The following is a 21,967-nucleotide window of genomic DNA, read 5'->3' as shown; positions in this document are numbered from 1 at the left end:
ATAACAATAAATAAATAGAAAGCATGGCAAAATTGCATACATTCAGCTTCAAATGACTTCATTTTTCTGCTTTTAGAATTCAAAAGGATGCTCTCTCGAGAAATTTAACTTCGATGAAGACGTAGTTGCAAAAACAAAGGTCTATTATAACCAAAAATGATATCGAGAAGTTGGAAAAGTCACTCGATGGCAACTATAAAGAATATTAAATAAAATTTTGTCGAAAACATGTGCTCTTCTTTAAAGCATTGCGAGGTTTCTGGTTCGTATTAACACTAGTAAAATAACGATATGTCGAAATAGCATGCTCATATTTACGATACAAGACTTACGTTTATATAATACTGAAAATGAATGCATTCAGTGAAAAAATGAATAATTTTAAAAACTTTGACATTTTTAAAATCTTTTAAAAGAAGATACACCATTATCTTTCCAGTGTTATAAAATAGCGTCATATTTCTAGGGCTAATAAAGGTTTATATATATATTCTGGCCTAGGGCAACACTAAGTGTTGCCAGGTGCAATCGGACATTTCCATTAGAAAGTTTGACATTTTTTAGCATAACATCACTCAGAACGTTTTGTCATTTAATCGTGAATTGTTTTATTTACAAGGAATTAAAAAATTCATCTCGGCCAAAAAAATGGAATTAACTCGTGAACATTTTCGTGCGATCATTTTTCACAACTTTCGACGTGGATTATCACGACAAGAGTGCATCGATGAACTAAAATCTTTGTATGGCTATGAAGCACCATCCTATAGCACTGTGAAAAACTGGTACAACGAATTCAATCCTGGCCGACGCTCGCTCAAAGACGAATTCCGTGAAGGTCATCCAAAAACAGCCGTTGTGCCAGAAAACATCGATGCCGTACGTGAATTGATAATGCAAGACCGTCATGTAACATACCTTCAGATAGAGACATGCCTATGCATTTCTCCCACCCGCATACATTCGATATTGCATGAACACCTGGCCGTAAAAAAGGTTTGTTCTCGTTGGATCCCGCACAATTTGACAATCGCTCAAAAAAAGGCTCGTGTGGATTGGTGTAAAGAAATGCTGTAAAAATACGATCGCGGTGCTTCAAAAGACGTTTATAAGATCGTCACTGGTGACGAATCATGGATCTATGCGTATGAGCCCGAAACAAAACAGCAATCGACAAAAAAAATTTAAAAAAATTATAAAAAATTAAAAAAAATAAAAAAAAAAAAAAAACTATCTTCGTTGATAAATATGCCTATTTACATTATTAGGTCAGAAATATATATAGCAACCTACGTTGCATTGATTTCACCGCTCTGGAATAGTTGAAAATGGATTCAAAGCAATCCACGAATTTCCATTATATCGTAACTCCATTAATTGCGAAAAACTGTGCAAAATCATACAACTCCAATATAAATATTTCAAGTTTTCTATAATAAAATATTTAATATAATGAGCCACCTATGCTAAAGTGTGCTGTAATTATCTAACTAACATATGTATACCCAAATGTGTTTATGTATATAAGTAAATGCGTGCACATGTTTGCTATTCTCCATTTAGCTGAAAGGATTTAAGCAATTTTACTAATGTGTGCTTTTGATACATGGATATATATATATAGTATTGGACAAAATTAAAGCACCCTGGTTTTGAAATTGCTGTTTTTCTTAAATAAAACAAAAAAAAACCTCAAGCTATAATACCCTTAACAAATTCAAAAGATTCCTTACAAGAACTTTGATCGGTCAGTTTGTATGACTGCTATATGTTATAGCGATTCTATATGAACATACTATTTGGAGATTGCATCATTGTCTTAAACAACAACCATTGTTGGAAATTTTGTCAAGAAATCTCGTCAAGTAAAAAAGTTTTCCATACCAGCACTTAATTCCGATCGTTGAGTTGTATGGCAGCCATATGTAATAGTGGTCCGATATCGGCCGTTCCAACAATTGAGCAGCTTCTTGATGAGTTAATGACGGGTGCAAAATTTCAGATCAATATCTAAAATATTAAGGCACTTGTTTGCATATAGACAGATAGACGGTCATGGCTAAATCGACTCAGTTCATCAAGCTAATCATTTATATTTAGCATATACCATTTATATGTACCATATATATAAGCATTTTACAGGGTCTCCGACATTTCCTTAAGGGTGTTACAAACTTCGTCGCAAATTTAAGGGGGGGTAAGGTTTGACAACTTTTTTTTCCATTTTTTTTTATGTTTTTTTTCTGAACCATCAACATCTCAAGAATATTGTGTTAAAGTTTTAGGTCATTCGGAGAAAAACTAACGAAGTTACAGCAGGTTGAATAACGGTATCTCTAACTACCTGCGCTGAGTGTACAAAACTTTGAATCGATTTTCCCAAATATGTCATTTTTAAAGTCGGTGACCAGCCTACAGAAAAAACTACTGCATCGATCGTTTTGAAATTTTGTACAAATATTCTACATATACATATATATAGCTCTCGAATGACGTCGAGTTTTTCCAAAAATTTTAATTTCTAAGAATTTTACAATAACAAATAGGACGATTTTTTCGTCCAAAATCGTCATTTTGGCTTGAAAATGGTACCAAAAATTGAAAAATTAAAAAAAAAACTCGACGTCAATTGAAAGATAAACTAATAAACTAAAGAAAGCATTTTAATTTTTTGGTTTCAGATGATCCAGTGATGCTGTAGGCTGGTCACCGCACAAAAACTTTTTTCGAGGTGCCTGCAGAGATATACTTACTTATAAGTTATTCCTCGCTATTTTTCGATACAACTTTTTTTAAGTATCCTTCAAATGTTGTACTTTCATATAATAATAAGTAAAATAAACCTACAGCAATAATTTTTTCTAAAAAAATTCACGAAAAAAGGTCTTTTTTCGACGAAACAAACCTTACCCCCCCTTAATATATCCTGTTCATTTAGAAAAAAGTAGAAATATAACGGATAGTGAACCAAGCATTATCGGCAAATCCCAAAGTGTTATTTATCATTTGGCGTAATTTTGAAAATTCCACCAGGATTATGCTCTAGTTTTGTCCAAAACTGTATATGCTAGCATACAAATACATTATAAATATAATATACTCGTAGATATATTAGCATATGAGCATACATATGTATATATGTATACATTTAAATGTATGTATGTATTATTTAACACATAACTTGTGAAATGTGTACATACATATATACTTACATACATACAAACAATTGTAGGCAACATATAAAAATGAATAGTTAACAATGGAAAGTAGTAAACTGTATGTCAGTTAAATGCATTCGAGAGAATTCACTGAACATATTATATAATCATTGGAATTTGCACTGCAATACTGAAATTTCCATGGCGGCCAGAAATGCATTTCATTGCAAAATTGTATTTGCAAATGGAATTAGTTGAAAATAAAAATTAGCAAACAAAAGCAATTCACATAAAATATGTATATTTGTAATACATACATATGTATGTATGTATGGCTGTATGCAAGTATGGATGTGGCTCACCAAAGTTTGCTGGTGGACATTTGCGTTACAGTTGTACATAAGTATGTATGATAAGCTTTGCGGTAAGGCTGGTAATAATTTATTAAAACAAAACGGGAAATGCAAAACAGAAATAAGGAAAAAAAGTAAATAATTATGAACAGAGGCGCTTCATTTACGAGCTGTCAGCGCATTCAGCACATATGTATGTACATATATACACACAAAGAGTCAAGGGAAGCTTTGTATAGAAATGCGTTAAATACAGATGCATCGTTATAAATTTCATTTAAAAATAACTGTAAAGTGTTTTTGTGTAAAATAGTTTGTAATATAATAGTAATCTGTCCATTTTAATGGACATTTTGAAAATGCTCGCTATAATCTACACATTTAATTGGCGAAAACTCAATTGCGTCCACAAATTAATTAATTTCACCTAAAGTGATAATTAATCTAATATAATGTATTATATCATATGTACATACATACATATGTACATAAAGGATTGTCAAAAAAGTCTTGCGGTATTTTCGCTAGTTGGTCGAAGATGCACCACGCACCGGAAGGCCTGTATATCATAATGCACGGATATACGAGAGTTGCATATCAAAGTTTCACAAAAAGATAAAAACAACAGCAAACTTCACTCACGATTACTGCTTATTACAGTTCAAGCAAAAAGCTCAAAAGCTTTAAATAGTATACAATGAACACAAAAATAAAGTAAGAAAGGGCGAAAAAGTTTCGTATGGAACCAGATTTTTCAATGATGTTATAATGCAATTGAGAAATGTTTGAACCCAATTCTAATCATTACTTTGCGAGTATCGCTTTTATCCATTCTGGTGAGTAATGCCACGATGTTTGTAACACCCAAAAGAAAATTTCGAAGACCATAACAATATATACAAAATATATACAGATTTGTCAATAAAAGTGATGTGATTTATTTAAAAAACACACCAATTGTTAAGGAAATTTAAATAGTTTTTCTGAATATAATATCATTGAAATGGTCTTCTAATTTTCGAGTACTTTTTATGTTAAATCAAGTCGTATGTCATGAATATAGCAATCAGTATTGACTTCTAAAGCCTGAAGAGAGTCTGGTTTATGGCTAAAGACCGATGACTTCAAATGACGCTACAAGAAGTAGTCTAATGGTGTTAAATCACAACTTCTTGGAGGCCATTCAATGTCACGATTTCTTGAAATAATCGAATCTCCAAACTTTTCTCGCAATAATTCGGTTGTTGCAGGTGCTGTGTGGCACGTAGACCCGCCTTGTTGCAACCAGATGTTGTCAAGATCAACTTCTACCAATTGTGGCCATAAAAAGTTGCTTACCATCGATCTATACAGCTCTCCATTTTAACGGTTTCACTTCGAAAGAAGTACGGACCGATGGTTCCACCAGACCAAAAACCATACCAAACTGTTCAACTTAAGTGAATGTAATATTTGTTCATCAATAATTTGCGGATTTTCTTTGCCCCAGAATCGAGAGCATTCTTTATTTACCGTACCACTGAGATGAAAGTGAGCCGCATCGAAGAAGATGATTCTCATAAACCGTTATCGTTTTCAAATTTTTCCAAGCAAAATTCACGACGTTTTCGGTGGTCCAATGGCTTCAATTCTTGAGTAAGAACAAGTTTATAAGGATGCAAGCCTAAAATCTTTCTAAAAATCCGCCAGGTTGTCGTTGAGGACCCAATTTTTGAAAACGTCTTGGAATCGACAAATTGCGGTCTTCAGCAACACTTCCTTGAACGGCAGCAATATTTTCCTTATTTCCAGCAGCTCTTTCTCTTATTGGCACATGAACATTATGTAAAGAAAATATACGCTCGATATTTTGAACAATTCGAAGAATAGCGAGCACAGCTGGACGATTATTACGACCATAATGGCATGGCAATAAATGGCAAAAGTGCACGAAAAGTGCAATTGGAGAACTATTGATTTGCTAATAAAATTGTATAAACAACTATAGCATATAGCTGCCATACAAACTGAACAATCAAACTCAAGTCCTTGTGTGGGAAGCTTTCTCATTTAACAATGAATCTTCATAAAATTTGGCCCAGGTTATTATCCAAAGCATTGCTGAAATCTCTGAACAAATTGTTCAGATCGAACCGTTATAGCAGATAGCGGTCACACAAACCGACCAATCAATATTAAGTAAAATTTATTTTTATACCATTTTATGCTATTAAAATGCAACTTTTTAGGAAGTTATAGCTTCGGTGTAGCCGAAGTAACGTTAACATGTTCTTGTTTTGGTTCAGATATAGCAAATTTTTGAAAACGACCGTTAAGGATTTTACATTTCCTTTTTTCTATAAACCGATTAAAATGCAAAATGAAATATTTTAGTATATCTGTGAAGCTGGAACAATCATTTTCCACATTCGATTTTATTACCAATATCGTTTTTAGCTGTAATGTCGATTCCTTTTCTCATACTAATATTGATGAGGGCGATATACCGTATACAAGTATAACGATACCTTGCGCTACCAGCAGCTCTCGGGTATAATATAGCGAGCCTGCAACCAGTTCAACAGTCGTGCTTACTTTGTCAATACACAAACCACTAATTAATGAATTAAAAGTGAGAAGCAGGAAAAAACTGAAAGCCAAAAGAAGGAATCAAATAAATCTAAATGGTTGGTGCTTCTGCGGCGTGAAGTGTTTTTCTGCTTACTTGTGAAGGCGATGACGACGGCATCTAATAGAAATTTCTATCACGTTGCATCGGCTAAACCGCAGACTACGCTTCACGCTTACACGGCACAAAAAAACGCTGGCACCGTGGCGGGGTGAAGTCGAAATTGAAATTGCAATAAAACAAATTAGCTACGAAATTCATTTATAGCCGGTTGAACGCTTTTTGGGGGGGTATTCATTTCCATTTCAATGGTTTTAGGCAACGCTGCATCGATGACCGAGCGACCGGACGATGCAGTGGATGCGGTGTACTCACGTACAACTACAAAAACAGCTTGCACATCGCTTACAAAACACTTGACTTTTTTTTATTTTGTGAAAAATATGGTTCGGAAGCACAGTTTAGTAGGTGAGAGTATGCGTGGACAAATTGCTTTAAAAGCTGGTTTCGCACAGAGTTTTTTGATCGTTTGCCTTAAGAGCTCGTGGTGTTGCCACAGTCAGGAAATTTACAAATACCAAGAGTTATTTCTACTTTAAAATTGCAGCTACAAATTATTTGCTAATTGAAATTCTAATCATTGAATATTTTTATAGGCGCATACTACCTGGATACATTTTAGTTGCAAAATTCCCTTTATAAAAATTTAGTTGTCTATTTTATTGACAGTTATAAAAATATATTGCATTAAAAATACAAAGCACTGTTTAATTAATTTATTATACCTCTTGAGAGTGGGCTTCACACAATTTGAAGTCTAAAGCTGTTGCTTCACTTTGCCTTCCTGATGTCAATTTACATAACAACAATTTTTATTACTCAAACTAAGCCGCTAAAGCTTTCAATTCTAACTATACTGACCTCGGCTAAAGCTTGACGTCGTGTTTTACACATTTGTATTTGATTGCATAACAAACAATACATTTTAATTGAATACATTTTCTTAATTATATAATCCAAATCAGTGGTTTGGAGTAGCAAAATATTTTTAAAATAAAACAAAGTTGACAAGATGGCTATTGTTATTATTATAATGTCACAAATATTCCCGACACAGTATAAAAGAATGATGCCGAGGTAGTCCTAACTTAGATTTTTTTCTTTCTTTACTGGTGTAGATACCGCTTACGCGGTTTTAACCGACTTAACAACAGTGCTCCAGTCGTTTCTTCTTTTCGCAAGGTGGCGCCAATTGGAGATTCCAAGCGAAGCCAGGTCCTTTTTCACCTGGTCCCTACAACGGTGTTGAGGTCTTCCCCTTGCTATGCTTCCCCCGGCGGGTACTGCGTCGAATATTTTCAGAGCTGGAATGTTTTCGTCTATTCGGACGACATAGCCAGCGTAGCCGCTGTCTTTTAATTCGCTGAACTATGTCAATGTCGTCGTATATCTCATACAGCTCATCGTTCCATCGAATGCGATACTCGCCGTGGCCAACGCGCAAAGGACCATAAATCTCTCGCAGAACTTTTCTAACGAAAACTTGTAACGTCGACTCATCAGATGCTGTCATCGTCCATGCCTATGCACCATATAGCAGAACGAGCATAATGAGTGACTTATAGAGTTTTGCTTTTATTCGTTGAGAGAGGACTTTCAATTGTCTATTTAGTTCGAAGTAGTTTCTGTTGGCAAGTGATGTTCTGCGTTGGATTTCGAGGCTGACGTTGTTGTTGGTCTTGATGCTGGTTCCAAGATAGATGAAATTATCTACGACTTCGAAGTTATGACTGTCCACAGTGGCTCCCTCTGCGGGTAGGGGGGACCCCCTTGGGTAGGGGGGGAATCGAATATACCCGCGGTAAGGCATGCCTGTCGTAAAAGGCGACTAAAATCCCGCATGCACTGTGTATTCTGGGCTTGCGAAATGTCAGCATAGTCCATGTCAGATATAGTGCTATAGTATTCACCGTAAAAAATGGTTATTATATCACTGTATTTTTATTCCTGTCCACCAGTTTCGTTTACGGAGGGCTGTCAGTCATACAGTGGGTTCTTAGGAGTTCTCAGGAATTTCTGGGGGCTCGACTGGTCAATACCAAAGATTTTAACCTGGTACCACGGGGACACAGTAGACCCTGGAGTTGGTACCACTGCTCATTGGGTTTGGTCCGTGGAGATTCGTGGTGGCTGTGGTTTAAAACCCAAATCGCGGGAAGAACAACTAGTCGAATGTGGAGTCGCATTGCAACCGGGTGCCGGACCCAGAGTACGGCAGAGGTTTTAGATGGGCCTCGAACCCGACCAAGGTGGAAGTGTGTCCATGCCACACTGCCGATTTCAAAATCGTTAACCAAAGTTTAAATGTGTGTGATCAGCACTTGTATTGATCCGTTGTGCTGAGCACTCATAGAGTTAACGCATTGTTGTTCCAATAGAAAACACCGTGGATTTGAGCCTCCTTAGGCAGATACCCACGTTAAACCACATTGGACGTAGGGAGCCCCGTTCACCACTAGACCCATTTGCTTCACAGCCTTATGCATTCTGGAGAAAGCAGAACTATCAGCGCGGGTGTTGAGGCCAACGATATCAATATCATCGGCGTACGCCAGCAGCTGTACACTCTTATAGAAGATGGTGCCTTCTCTGTTTAGTTCTGCAGCTCGAATTCGTTCTAACTTAGATAGTAATTCAAATATCTATCTTGAAGATACGTATTGTCATATCAACGGTATTAGCTTGTCCCGAAAGATTATCGAAACATCTGCTCACTTTTTAATAGAGTAATAAGCAGCGATTGTTAAACGGATTTATTCGAAATTTTAAGTTAAGATCTTTCCGATTCCTTCAGTTCAATAACTTCTTATACATTGGAATGAATTGTTTTGAATTTTCTCGGTTGGTAGGTTGGTTTGGGTTCCTTCATAAAACCATGATAACCAACATAAGATTAACGAAATGAAGAGATAGCCGCAAATATTTTAGCAAAAAATATTCCATGTTTTGCTTTGCTCTTTTACTTGCAGTGGAGAATAGTTTCGGAGATGATATTTGCTTCTAGATTTTTAGACATCTACAATATAACAATAATATAACTAAATATAGATATTTTATTGATCCGGCATCGAAATTGGTTTGGCCGGAACTGAAACTTTAAACGCGTTTTCCTCGATATAGACCTTTTTAAACGATACCCACATTTTCTACTGACTCGAACTTGAACTTTAGAGTCTTCTTTATAGACTTTTTTACCTCTGGACCTGGCCATAGCCTGTTGAATCTGTCAAAAAAGTAGTACAAAAATTTTTGTTTTTTTCAAGCAGTCGCCATTTCGGAAAAAATGGCATTTTTATACTACACTTCAAAAATTACTTGAAATTCATGCATCTAGACTAGAATACCCCCTTAAAGAAAATTGAATTACTGAGTCACTGAAGTACTAATAAGGTCTCCATAATTAAATTGCTCAATTGGCAGTCAATCGAATCGCGCAATTTTTATTATTTATCTGTTTATTTAAAACTTAAACGAGAAACCGGTAAAGAAAGATCTATACCGTTGGCAATATTTGTATTGGTGATTCAAGTCTTCGCCAGGGTTATTGCACTAGCATGTGAACAAGAATAGTTTGAGTAATGAGTGTAAAAAGAGAACGGGAGAACTGAACAATTATGAGTATGATCATTCTTTAAAACAAAAACTACTAAAATTAAATATTAATTTAACGCTTAATTTAAGTGAGCAATATGTATGTAGGTTTACAGAAGCAGCTATGTACATAAATTACCAGGACAGTAGTCTAAGCCTATTTAAAGTAATTATTTATGACATTGGTGGCGGTGGCAACATCAGCAATGTCGGTTCTATGTAAATATAAGTAAGTGATGGCGAATTCTGCACATTAAACGACAGTGACGGCTACTGACTTTAACGCGAAAGCTAACTACTCGAATGGCGGCGTTGTTGTGGCAGATGATTTTTATTATTATTTTATATTTTTATGCCACCGACTTTGATATTTCAGCCATTGCTTGTGTCATTGTAGCCAAATGCGTTATCATGATGATGCTGCATACCACTAACTAACGGCGCGGATTATTACTGAAATTTCGAGTTCGCTGTCATTTGGGCAATGTAGTTGACCGTAGCCGACCGACGCTATTTGGATTTGGTTCGAATTGATGCAGCACCAAGCATCAAAGCGCGATGCATATCGAATAAATTGCCATTTACCAATTACATAAACCAGCGGTGACGGGGCATGTTGGTTTGGCTTGACCAAAGTCAACAGCGTACAAGCAAAAGGCCGACCTGTTCAATCGTTCGACGGGTTAATGGTCAGCGGCCTGCGGCCAACAACGTATGGCGCAATATGCGCCAACTCAAATGATAGTGATGCCTAGAGCAGCAAAGCTATATTGAAGTACACCATTACCCTGCAGAACTCTGTACAGCTGAGACGTTACTAGAGACGAAAGGAATTGCTGGATTTGGAGCTCTCGAGACCGGATAATTATGCTTTATCAGAATTGATCCCAGATCGTAGAAAGACCTACAGGAAGAGAGTGTATAAATTCCGTATCGCTCTTTTTTTTGTTCCTCCCCTATTTTTAGACTCTGTAGACGTTAACAAGACAGACCTATAGCAAAAAATTAATATGAGCTTTCATATTTCTCGGAGTTTTGCTGCGCTCTTCACAATTGTTTCAATCATATTCTACTTAAATGGCAATAAAGTCTTTAGAATTTGTGAAAGCCTTATATTCATGTTTAAAGAGAAATAATATCACATTTCATTTCATATATGGCTTAAATAACAAAAATAAAGATATTTGTAATAATAGTTGAAGTAGGTGCTTAAATTTCTAGCAAATAATAAAAGGACTAAAAAATGGTTGGACAAAATAATAAGTACATCAGGCATCTGTGAATGAAAAATGAATCAGTTTGAGTTTTCTGTTTCCTATTTGATTTTTATTTACTTCTTTCATCAGTATCTAGTATATCCGCCATTATTTTCAATTCCTTTTGAGATTCGTTTTGGCATACTGGAGATAAATTTGAGGCACGTATCAATTGGAATCTCATACCAGGTTTTTTCAACAAAAATGCCATAACTGATCCTTATTTTGGCACGATTGCTTCCTAATCCGTTACTTTAGCTCCTCCCAAAGGTTTTCAATTGGATTCAAGTCGGGAGATTGATATAGCCATTTAAGAGAACTCACACTATTGTCCTGAAACCAATCTTTTATCAACCTCGGAGTGTGCTTACGATCAATACCCTGCTGAAACTTCCATTTTAGTGGCATGCTTTCCTCAGTATATGGCAGCATCGTGTTTTCCAAGATATCTTTATTTTATAACCTAATCATGGTGCCTGAAATACGATGTATTGGTCCTACACCATACCACGATAGGCAGCCCCAGACCATTATGTTGGCGCCACCGTGTTTAACAGTCTTTTTTGTAGACTGTGAATGTAATTCTATACCTTTCGAAAGTCGAACATTCCGTCAGGCATCATTTCCAAACAAATTAATTTTTGTTTCGTCACTCCAGAAGATATTGTGCCCACTTTTTCTCATCACTTGGGCCGGACCAATTTGCATGATTTTTCGCGAAATGTGATCTTATCTTAAATTTTATTTTTTGCAATTATGGTATTCTTCTGGCTATCCTGCCATGTAAATTAGCTCGATATAGCCTTCGTCGGGCCATTCGGGAAGAGATTATGCTACCAATATCGGCTGATATTATCCTTGAAGATATAAAGGGGTCCTTTTTACCAAGAGTGACAATACGGTTGTCCGTTGTTGTTGATGTCTTTTTTGGTCGACCGCGAATTTCAACATTCTTTTTAATCCTTAGGGCATTCTGCACGAAATACAATGATCGGCCTAATGTTTTAGCGATATTCCTAAGACTTTGGCCTTCTTTTCTGAGGTTTAAGACGATTTCCTTATCTCCAATGCTTTTTTCTACCCATCTATACAATTTTTTTAGTTTTTGATGCGTTTTTAACATGGAGCTATAATACCGAAAGAGCAAACCATTAAAATAAATCGACCAAATTGCTGAAAATCTTAAAATAATTACCAATGTACTTATTATTTTGACCACTTAGAAACACGAACATCAACAATCAATTGCCACGCCCACTACAAAGGGGGGATTCAGCATTTACTTTTCACTATGAAAGGCACTTCAATATCGAATTTAAGGAAATTAACCCGTAGTTGCATTCGTGCACTTCACCAAACATTCAAAATTCAATAATGAATGCAGCCTAAAGGAATGTACTTATTATTTTGACCATGTGTGTATATGCGCTTCTATAGTTTGTAAAAAAAATTAAAGCTATCTATCGTAACTTGGTATCCCAAACTCACAGGCAATAGTTAGCCACCGAACATACTTCTACTATGGATCATAAAACTCATCGGCCATTTCGAAGTATTCATCAGAAAGTAAAGAGCCATAGTAGGTACGGTGAAAATTCCTACTGAATAATATGGTATTCATATCTCTTTCCTTTCTTTAAGCACTTATGGTGCGAACAAAAATATTTACAATTACTCCAAAACTCATCCAACATATCCAAAATTTTTCAAAGTCTATATAAAATCTCGTTCCCTAAAAATTAACTTCTAATATTAGCAACTATGTCACTTCATTTTCAATAGTTTGCCCTAATGGGTATTATTGATAAAAACAACAATACCGCACTTATAAATTACCCCGCCTAGCTGGGTATTTATGCCGACTTGTTAGCATTGAAAACACAGATACAATGAAATTTGGATAATCAAGCCGAATGCCAGCATGAAAGTGTAATTTCAAAACGCATACAATTGGAAAGCATCGATGAGTTCAATCGGAAAATAAGCAGCAAAGAGGGAATTGAACAGGGATAGGGCAGGCACTGAAAGAACGGGTTATTACATAATAAAAACAAAGTGAATACGTCGAAAAGTTACCAAAATAAATGAAAAACACTCGAGTTCACACGAGCATGCGACTCATTTACATACAATTATGGCGCGCCGACTGGATCCATGGACGGCGACACAAAAAAAAAAATTTAGAGTTTTAAGAGGAGCACAAAAACAATATGAGTGCGATTGTTGTTCATTATTGTAAATGAACACAGAAAAGCTTTTGTACGGGGCCTATAATCAATGCCGACTACGGCCAGACGCGTCGCAACTTAAAACTAAGTTACTTTATTCATTATTTCTATCTGATAGATTGTCTAACCGAGATTGAAGAAGTGTATAAATAATGGTATAGTATATACAATATATGTACATATCTACATATTTCATTATAAATTCAAAAGTTAACAAAAGCAGAAGAATTAGAAGAACTGATACCGCATTGATCATTTAAAATGTGATTCCACTAAATATGTAAATTTCCAATTCACCAGCTATCTCATTAAGTCAATCGACAGACTGTCTGCCCGGTTGATGGTCGCAAGTTGAGGTTTTGTTGTGGTCTTAGTCAGCACTCTCGATACTTCTACTTATTAACTGATTTACATAAATTCACTTTTGCGCCACAACAGGCGGACACCAGCCAAAATACAAAGTAGATAAATGGACGCTCACATCCGAAACTCAGGCGTGTATAAAAACGCTTCGATAGAAGAATGAAAGCTAGAGCAAAAGTGAAAAATAAAGTAAGCCACAAAACAGCAAAGAAAAACACCTGACCGATACAAGAAATAATAATAAAATTATACGTATTTGAATTTTATACTAGTATGCTGGTTTGAGAAAGGACTGAAACTTGTAGAGACGAATATTTGGGTGCCTTGGCACGTACCGAATTTTGAAAACCACCAATTTGCCTTTAGGGGGGAGCCTGCTTTAGGAGGCTCAAAAAATCGATTTTTTTTATATTGCTTAAATCTGTTCCTAATATGTCTAAGAATATGTCTGTCAATTTTGGAAAGACAATTCGGATTCTGTACTGTGATACAGTATCAAGTCTATAAATTTGAGATTTCAAGTTAGAGACGCGTTTTCTAGAGTTTTCATTTTTGGGATTCTTCCAAAGTGACAGTCAAAATCTATTACATCGTTCATTATTAGATTCAGATGTTTTTACACTTGAATGGGAATAAATATGTCGATAACAAATATTAAATTTTCTATGACATAGTCAAAAAACAGTATTATAGATAAAAATAAAAATATATGTTGACTTTGTCTCATAATATTTACGAAATTTATGTAAAATTTATTTTTAATTTTTCGTGTTTGATTTGCTTACAAAATATAAAAAAACTACAATCGATTAATATTTATGATGATCTCTATTAAGTATATTCAAAATGGCAGACATGAGTTCCTTTTAGTTTTGTGACCTGCTAACTATCAGGTCTAAAATTTTAGTCAATATTTTGAGACTAACGCTGGAGACTGTTTAGTGAATAGTAACTAGTCTCAAATTGAGACTTTACCTCAAAATGTCTCAAATAGAGACTAGACACTGGTTACAGAATCCCGCTATAAGTTGACAATAGTACAAATTCAATGACATTTAGGAACAAAATATTAGATGACAATGAACTTTCATTTCGTGGCCAACCGAATGTTTTCATTAGGTTTACAGTATTTTTTATATCACATTTATTGCGATTGTCTTAATGATTAATAGATGGTTTTCTTTATGCCAAATTGAGGAACGCTAACTTGACGATAGTACAACTTGCATTGAGAAAAATTATTCACGTGACATTAAGCTGTCAACTTAGGCTTTTGAAAATGACCTTTCCATTAATCCTAGCACAACCAAACTGGTTGTATTCACGAAGAACTACAAAATCCCGGATGCGCATATACCATCGATGAGAGCAGCATGTCTCCAGCCTGCTGACAGAGTTAAATACCGAGGGCTCATGCTGGGCAGCAAGCTCTCTCGATCAGCCTTTTTACGGCTGGATCAAAGCTTGCGAGGAGCGTTGGTGGAGATGTCCGACAGGGTGTACACATAACCATTGCAGCGTCTTTGAAACAGAAATGGGTGCTATAAAGACAGAAAAATATCTACTGCTCCGGAGTGTAGCCTCCTTCAGAGTGATGGTTTTTCACTACGATAGCAGGGCAACGATATTAGGCTTCAGCTCGCATACTGTGAGCTCAATACGAGTAAAGGGTAGTCTCAACTTCTTACTAGTAAAATATTACAAATTAATGTGAAATTCATCCTATGCTAAATTCTGAATAAACTTTCGAAAATTTGACAAAATTGGGTGAGAAGTTTGCCAAACAAACTTTCCTCAAACTTATCACCATTATCTTTGCAGATACATACAAAAAAAAAATACAAAAAAGATTCAAACCTTTTAAAATTTCTCAAACATAGTATAAAGCTTACACCAGCACCATTAACTTAATTAAATCTTGTCACCATTATCAATTTTCTAAATTGTAAAAGCATTCAAATCAATTTCGCGCATATATGCAGAAGTGTGTATGTATGTCAGTGGGTACATAATTTGCAGATATTGTATTGTATACAATAGTCGCAGCTTCTCATATACTGGGTTTTTCAATAGGTAGTCGGTAACAAAGGTTTTGCATTCTGTTTTTCAAGATTCGAGATTATACAAGGTCTGTCGCAAAAGAAACAGAACCTTTTAAATATAACTGTTTCTGGTGGCGCCACCTATTGGTGGGTATATGAAATAAAAAGTTTGATCTCTTGTTGACATTTCGTAAAAATTTTAAGACAATTGGATAACTACAATCGATGTTATCGTTCAAAAAGTGACAGCAACTTTTGATCATCGGTCGTAAAATGCAAAGAGCAAATATTAAATTTTGTTTTAAACTTGGGAAAACGTTTACTGAAACATTTCAAATGATGGAAAAAGTTTATGGTGATCAGTGCCTATCCCGTAGTAATGTGCATGAGTCGTTTCAGCGATTTCAAGAAGGTCGTGAGGACCTCTGTGACGATCAGAAGTAGGTCGTCTTCAGAAGTCGAAAATAAAGACAATGTTGATTTGTTTTTACGATTCCGAGGGTATCGTACACCGAGAGTTCGTCCCACCTGGCGAAACGATTAATGCTGTGTTTTACCTTGGTGTTATGAAGCGTCTTTTGTCACGCATTCGTCGTGCTCGACCACAATACCGTGAGGCAGGGTCCTGGCGCCTGTTGCACGATAATGCGCCGTGTCATCGGTCGACGCTTGTCACTGATTTTTTGACAAAAAACTCCATATTAACCATTAATCACTCACCCTACTCACCTGATCTGGCACCCTGTGATTTTTACCTATTTGGAAAACTTCATTTGCCCATTAAAGGACACTGGTTTCAGGACATTTCAGCTATCCAAAAGGCGACGACCGATATTCTCAAGAGCATTCCGAAAAATGACCTTAAAGACTCATTTGAAATGCTAATTGACTGGGCTAAACACTGTATCGAAGCACAAGGAAACTACTTTGAATAAAACAATATAATTTTTGAAAAATATTACTTTTTTGATGTTTTTTTAACAGTCCTGTTTCTTTTGCGACAGACCTTGTATGATTAACTAAATTTTCCCAAACAGTAACGATTCGGGTGTTATTCTACCAAAATTCTCTTCGAGAAACATTTTCCAATTGAACAAGTGACACCTCCGTAGACTTCACATGGATCAGATTTCTTCAAAAACATCAAACAGCTCGCCGATGTGAATTGAATTGTTCACCAAGGTCACATCATTATGAGAATAACTTGCCCCGATCGAAACCACCTTTATGAATTTGTATGTAACAGTGAAAACATAGAATGATTGCATGCCAAGAGCAGCTCAACAAATTAAATTTATCTTGCACAACTTACAATAGGCAAGTGTAAAAGTAGTTGAACAAAGGAATGCAATGAATAATAGGAATTCAAGTATAGGCAAGCGCTCGACTTTCCACTACTCTTCTCACGCCAGATTAGATCGCATAAGGCGCATTTACGCTATGACTTTAAAAGTGCATATGTTCACCGGAGTATATATATAGATATGTACATATATATATATGTACTTATGTATTGTTTCAATAAGTTCGAAAACAAAAGAATAATATACACATAACATAGAATATAGATTAATAGAATATATAAACAAGTTTTTGATAAGAAATCATTTCTACGATGATAAGTGGCTGTCAAATCTCGATGAGACTGCAGAAAGAATACTAACTTTAAAGAGACAGGAAAGGCAAACAATTTGATAGATTAAGCGAAGTTCATACCAAGTCTGATAGTAAGGAAACGTTAACAAAAGGTTAAATTACTAGAAACTTCTGGTATTAAGTTCGCTACAGTGATTTGAAATCGTTTACTGCTTTGACGGCTAGAACCATCTATATAGGATCATTATAGCATAAACACATCAAAATGAAGGAGCAAAATCAAGTTCTTGTATGGAAACTCTTTTATTTGTCAATAATATTTTAGCTTGGTGCAACTGAAGTTAAAGTTTTTCTTGGTTTTCTTGAAAATGATATTCCAAGTATTAAAAATTAAGAAAAATCAGAAGAAAGGTGAAATATTAGTTGGGTAAATACACTTATATTCGTGACATCACAAATAATTACACTTGTACAGCTAGATTTGTACTCCTAGAACTAGATCAAAAAAATCGTCGTTATCGACAAGGCACGTAGAGCTCGCCACAAACTTATTAAGGCGGCTAATATCAATTCCAACCAAATCGAAGGGTCTCACTGTCAGCGAGCTCAAGACCTGTATTGGAGTGAATCCTGTGCCTTCCTGAAATAAGTCGCACTTCCGAGAAGTACCTTGAAGGCTGACACTTCTGCTTGAAAGACTACAGTGCTTTGGCAGTCCGAAACAAGAGACGCTTACTCCAGCGACTCTGCCCCATCTCTCGAATGTGTGTGCTCGGAGAAGATGCCAGTAGAAGTAGTGTCCGCAGCGACGCAGCGGTCTATGTTGAGACATGCATCTGAAGGATTATCGAAAGCCAAATTTTTGAGATCTTCGTCATGACTAAAAAGATTGTTAGAATCTTGAAGCTTCCGTAAGAGAGCTTTATGACAATCGAATAACAAAGCTGGGCCAATTATAAAGCTAAACATTAATAAGAATAATTAAGAGTATTCTTTTAGTACACAAAAGAAGTTAGGCAAAGATTTAGGCAAAGGCAATTGAGCTGCCAGCAGCAGTCGCTAAACAGAGTCGACTGGTAAAATTTGCATTCAAAAAATATTTCTTTGAGCTTGACTAAAATTAAGGCGTATTTATCTTATTGACAATTTTATGCTGGCATTCGGAGAAGAACGCACGCTTCCGGATGTGGAATTGGCAGGCAAACTTGTTTTCTTGATTTTTTGTTTTTATTTTGTTGTTGTTATATCAAGAGGCTTTCGGCATATAAAATGTACGAGCGTGCATATAATGTAGTCAAAATTGTTCATATATATACATATATACTAAAGCATGTGAATGAACACAAATTTGGATCCGGCAAGAATGTGAACATCACGAAACCGGGGAAAAAAGTTAGGCACATCACTCTTTTAGCGACTGTATAAGTAGATGAAAGAAATAAAATGAAGTAAAGATGTCACGTGTATGGAGCGCATAGCATAGCATGACTATAAACTTAAGCAGATTTGCGATTTGCTGTTGTTGTTGTTGTTGCCTTTTAAGCTGTGGGTGTTGCGAACGGCGGTGAACGCTGGAAAGGCGCAAAGTGACAAAGTGGCGTAAAAATACGCTATGCGCGCAAAACTGAAGCAAAAGTGTTAGATCACTTGATTTGTTGACTTACAGTTTGCTGGAGAACTTAACCATTCATTCGCAGCTCATAAATTTCGCTCGCCTCATTTTGCATACACTGTGGTTCCTGTGGAAATGCGAATAAATTGCACTTATCCGCCCCTTTAACGGTATTTGTGCGAGGCATGGGCGAGGTTTCATCAAAGCTTGCAAATACACTTTTATGTGTGCCTTGAAAGAAATATCTGTGGTGTAGCAATCTCAAGATCTAGAGACATACACTTGATTGATAAAACAGACTAAATAACAGTAGTTCATAAATGTGTATAAAAAATATTGAGAAATCTCTACTGTTCGGCAATGTGATATACGTGTGTGAGACGAGCTGAGAGATGTCAATGAGCAAAGAAATTGGAACAATACTTCTTCACAAAACTGAAAATCACATTCATTCATCGAAATTGTTCGAACAGAAGTCCGACGGACCACTTGATTAGACTAAAATAACCCGTTATACAACAAAAATGTGGGTCATTACTTTGAAAGATGGAATAATAACAGACAGAAGTAGCTATTTTACTCCAATACTATATAAAGGGTTTTTCGGAAATCTTACGATGATACTTTACTCTCATAGCTCGGTTAGCGTATGTTAGAACGAATTAGTAGAATATGGAACAACCTCAGAAGGCTTCTTCTTGGAATAACTCCCTTAGTCTGATTTCACAAAAGGCGCAGAATTTGGTCTGAGTTAAATCTCTTCAAACTCTGGTAACTTAGAATAGACTGTTGTAGAACAATGGTTGGGTTCGGACTTCTTTGTATCAATTTATGTTGTTCTTGTGATAGTTGACGTCTTTGGCTGGATAAAAATTCTGCTATGGATCTCTTCACTTCAGCTACATAGACCCGACTGTCTTGGAAACGACAGAGTTCTCAGTGGCTGCACTGTGTGCATATACTGTTTGACTTAGCCACTGTGTTGGAATAAAGGAAATAAAACTGGAGCACACGTACTTTGCTCAAAAGATTAAAAAACAATTGCTGTTATGCACATACAAACTGATTTTTATACTGCAAATATACGAGGATGGTTTGATAAGTCACTGTCATGATGTTGGTATTTGAGGAAAGCAAAAAAAAACCGGTCATAAATTTGGATAAAAATAGAGCATATTTTGGATTTCATATAATAATGTGCGATCACGAATACAAATGAAGCCAAAGATTAAAGGACTTGCTTGAGAAACTTTACCTATGTAAACTGCTATTTTTATAATCTCGCAACAAAGTTGCTAAGGAGAAACTTATAGTTTTGATCACATAACGGTTGTTTGTAAGTCCTAAAACTAAAAGAGTCGGATAGAGGGTTATATATACCAAAGTGATCAGGGTGACGAGTAGAGTTGAAATCTTGTCCGTTTGTATCTGTCCGTTTATGCAAGCTGTAACTTGTATCTTGAAGAAACTTGGTACACGTATTTCTTGACGGTTAAGGGACATTAGTTTTGATCACATAACGGTTGTTTGATAAAAACTTCTGAGTCGGATAAATCTATATACCAAAGTTCAGTAGACTGTCTGTCCGTCCGTCCGTAGTTGTCCGTCCCGAAGCTGTCTTGGAAACATGAAGAAACTTGTTATTTCTTGGCTCCATAAGAAGGTTAAGCTCGAAGATGGGCACAATCGGCCAACTGCCACGCCCACAAAATGGCGGAAACCGAAAACCTATAAAGTGTCATAACTTAGCCATAAATAAAGATATTAAAGTGAAATTTGGCACAAAGGATCGCATTAAGGAGGGACATATTTGGAAGTAATTTTTTTGGAAAAGTGGGCACGCCCCCTACTTTGCTTTATACATATCTCAAACTATTTATGAAAAACTCTATAAAGTCGTTTCCTTCAGCTTTCCATATACAGTTCAAAAATGGAAGAAATCGGATAATAACCACGCCCAATACAAAGGTTATGTTGAAAATCACTAAAAGTTTATAACAAAAAACGTCAGAAACACCAAATTTTACGGAAGAAATGGCAGAAGGAAGCTGCACCCACGCTTTTTTTAAAAATTGAAAATTGGCGTGGCCTCGCCCACTTATGGACCAAAAACCATATCTCAGGAACTACTGGACCGATTTCAATGAAATTCGGTATGTAATATTTTCTTAACACCCTGATGACGTGTACGAAAATATAACGCTATTTTGAATTCCAGCTGAAAATAAAATTACAATTCAATGCTCAAAGTACACAAATTGATCTAATCAAATTAATTTTACAGCAAAATAAAAAAAATATGTAAATGACGGATAATGAAATCTCGATTATCACTTTATCATGCGAGAGTATAAAATGTTCGGTATTTTTCCTTACTTGTTCTTAATAACATTTAGCCTTGAAAAAAACTATGTTTAATATACCATATATTCAAAAAGTGATCAGGCCCAAAAATTTGTAGAATTTACGCTTAACCTAGACGATTTTTTTCATGTTCGAAACTGTGGACGTACAAATAAACAGCCAAATAAACAGCGGTTTCTTATTTGTACCTCAGCGGCTGATCCAAAAAAGGTAATATTACAATCAACAAGGTTAAGGGAAAAATAATAAAATGCTAAACCGAACTAATGAGAATGTTATTTTGAAATTATTTGGCGGAGGATATGTTGACTTTTAAATAGAGTATGCTCCAATGGGTTCAGATTTGCTCTATGAGTCAGTATGCTTTTCATACTAAACCTTATTCCAGTATTTCCTATTTAGAAATTGGCAAAAGCAGGTGGTAGTGGAGAAATTTGGGTGGAATAAAATATTTATTGAAGGACCATTGTGTATAATATGAGGATGATGACCATTAGGAATAAAAAACGGAAGAACTAATATTATCGAGCTAAAAGTAGTCTATTTACACTCTATTATGTGAATTTTTTCGAAAATTCTCTAATTTATTGAACTGCGATCTTAGTTTTGCATTCGCCACAAATTTGCCGCGACTGTCGCTGTTGCTTTTGCGCTTAAATATATACTTATATAGTATATATATATTTGTACATATGTACTTATGTAATTTTGTAGAAAATTTCTTTAAGTCGCTGGC

The 21,967-nt window shown here is 35.7% G+C and overlaps 1 protein-coding gene across 2 annotated transcripts in view; it reads right to left on the bottom strand.

Annotated features, from left to right (window-relative positions):
* The window catches only part of LOC126767921 (putative cysteine proteinase CG12163), a 42,644-nt gene that overhangs the window by 13,646 nt on the left and 7,031 nt on the right, over positions 1-21,967 (bottom strand). The gene's annotated exons all lie outside the window — the stretch shown is intronic.

This window comes from Bactrocera neohumeralis, chromosome 2 (assembly GCF_024586455.1).
Source record: "Bactrocera neohumeralis isolate Rockhampton chromosome 2, APGP_CSIRO_Bneo_wtdbg2-racon-allhic-juicebox.fasta_v2, whole genome shotgun sequence".
Classification (NCBI taxonomy): domain Eukaryota; kingdom Metazoa; phylum Arthropoda; class Insecta; order Diptera; family Tephritidae; genus Bactrocera; species Bactrocera neohumeralis.
The sequence above is the reverse complement of the archived record's forward strand: the minus strand, read 5'-3'. Positions and strand labels throughout refer to the sequence as shown.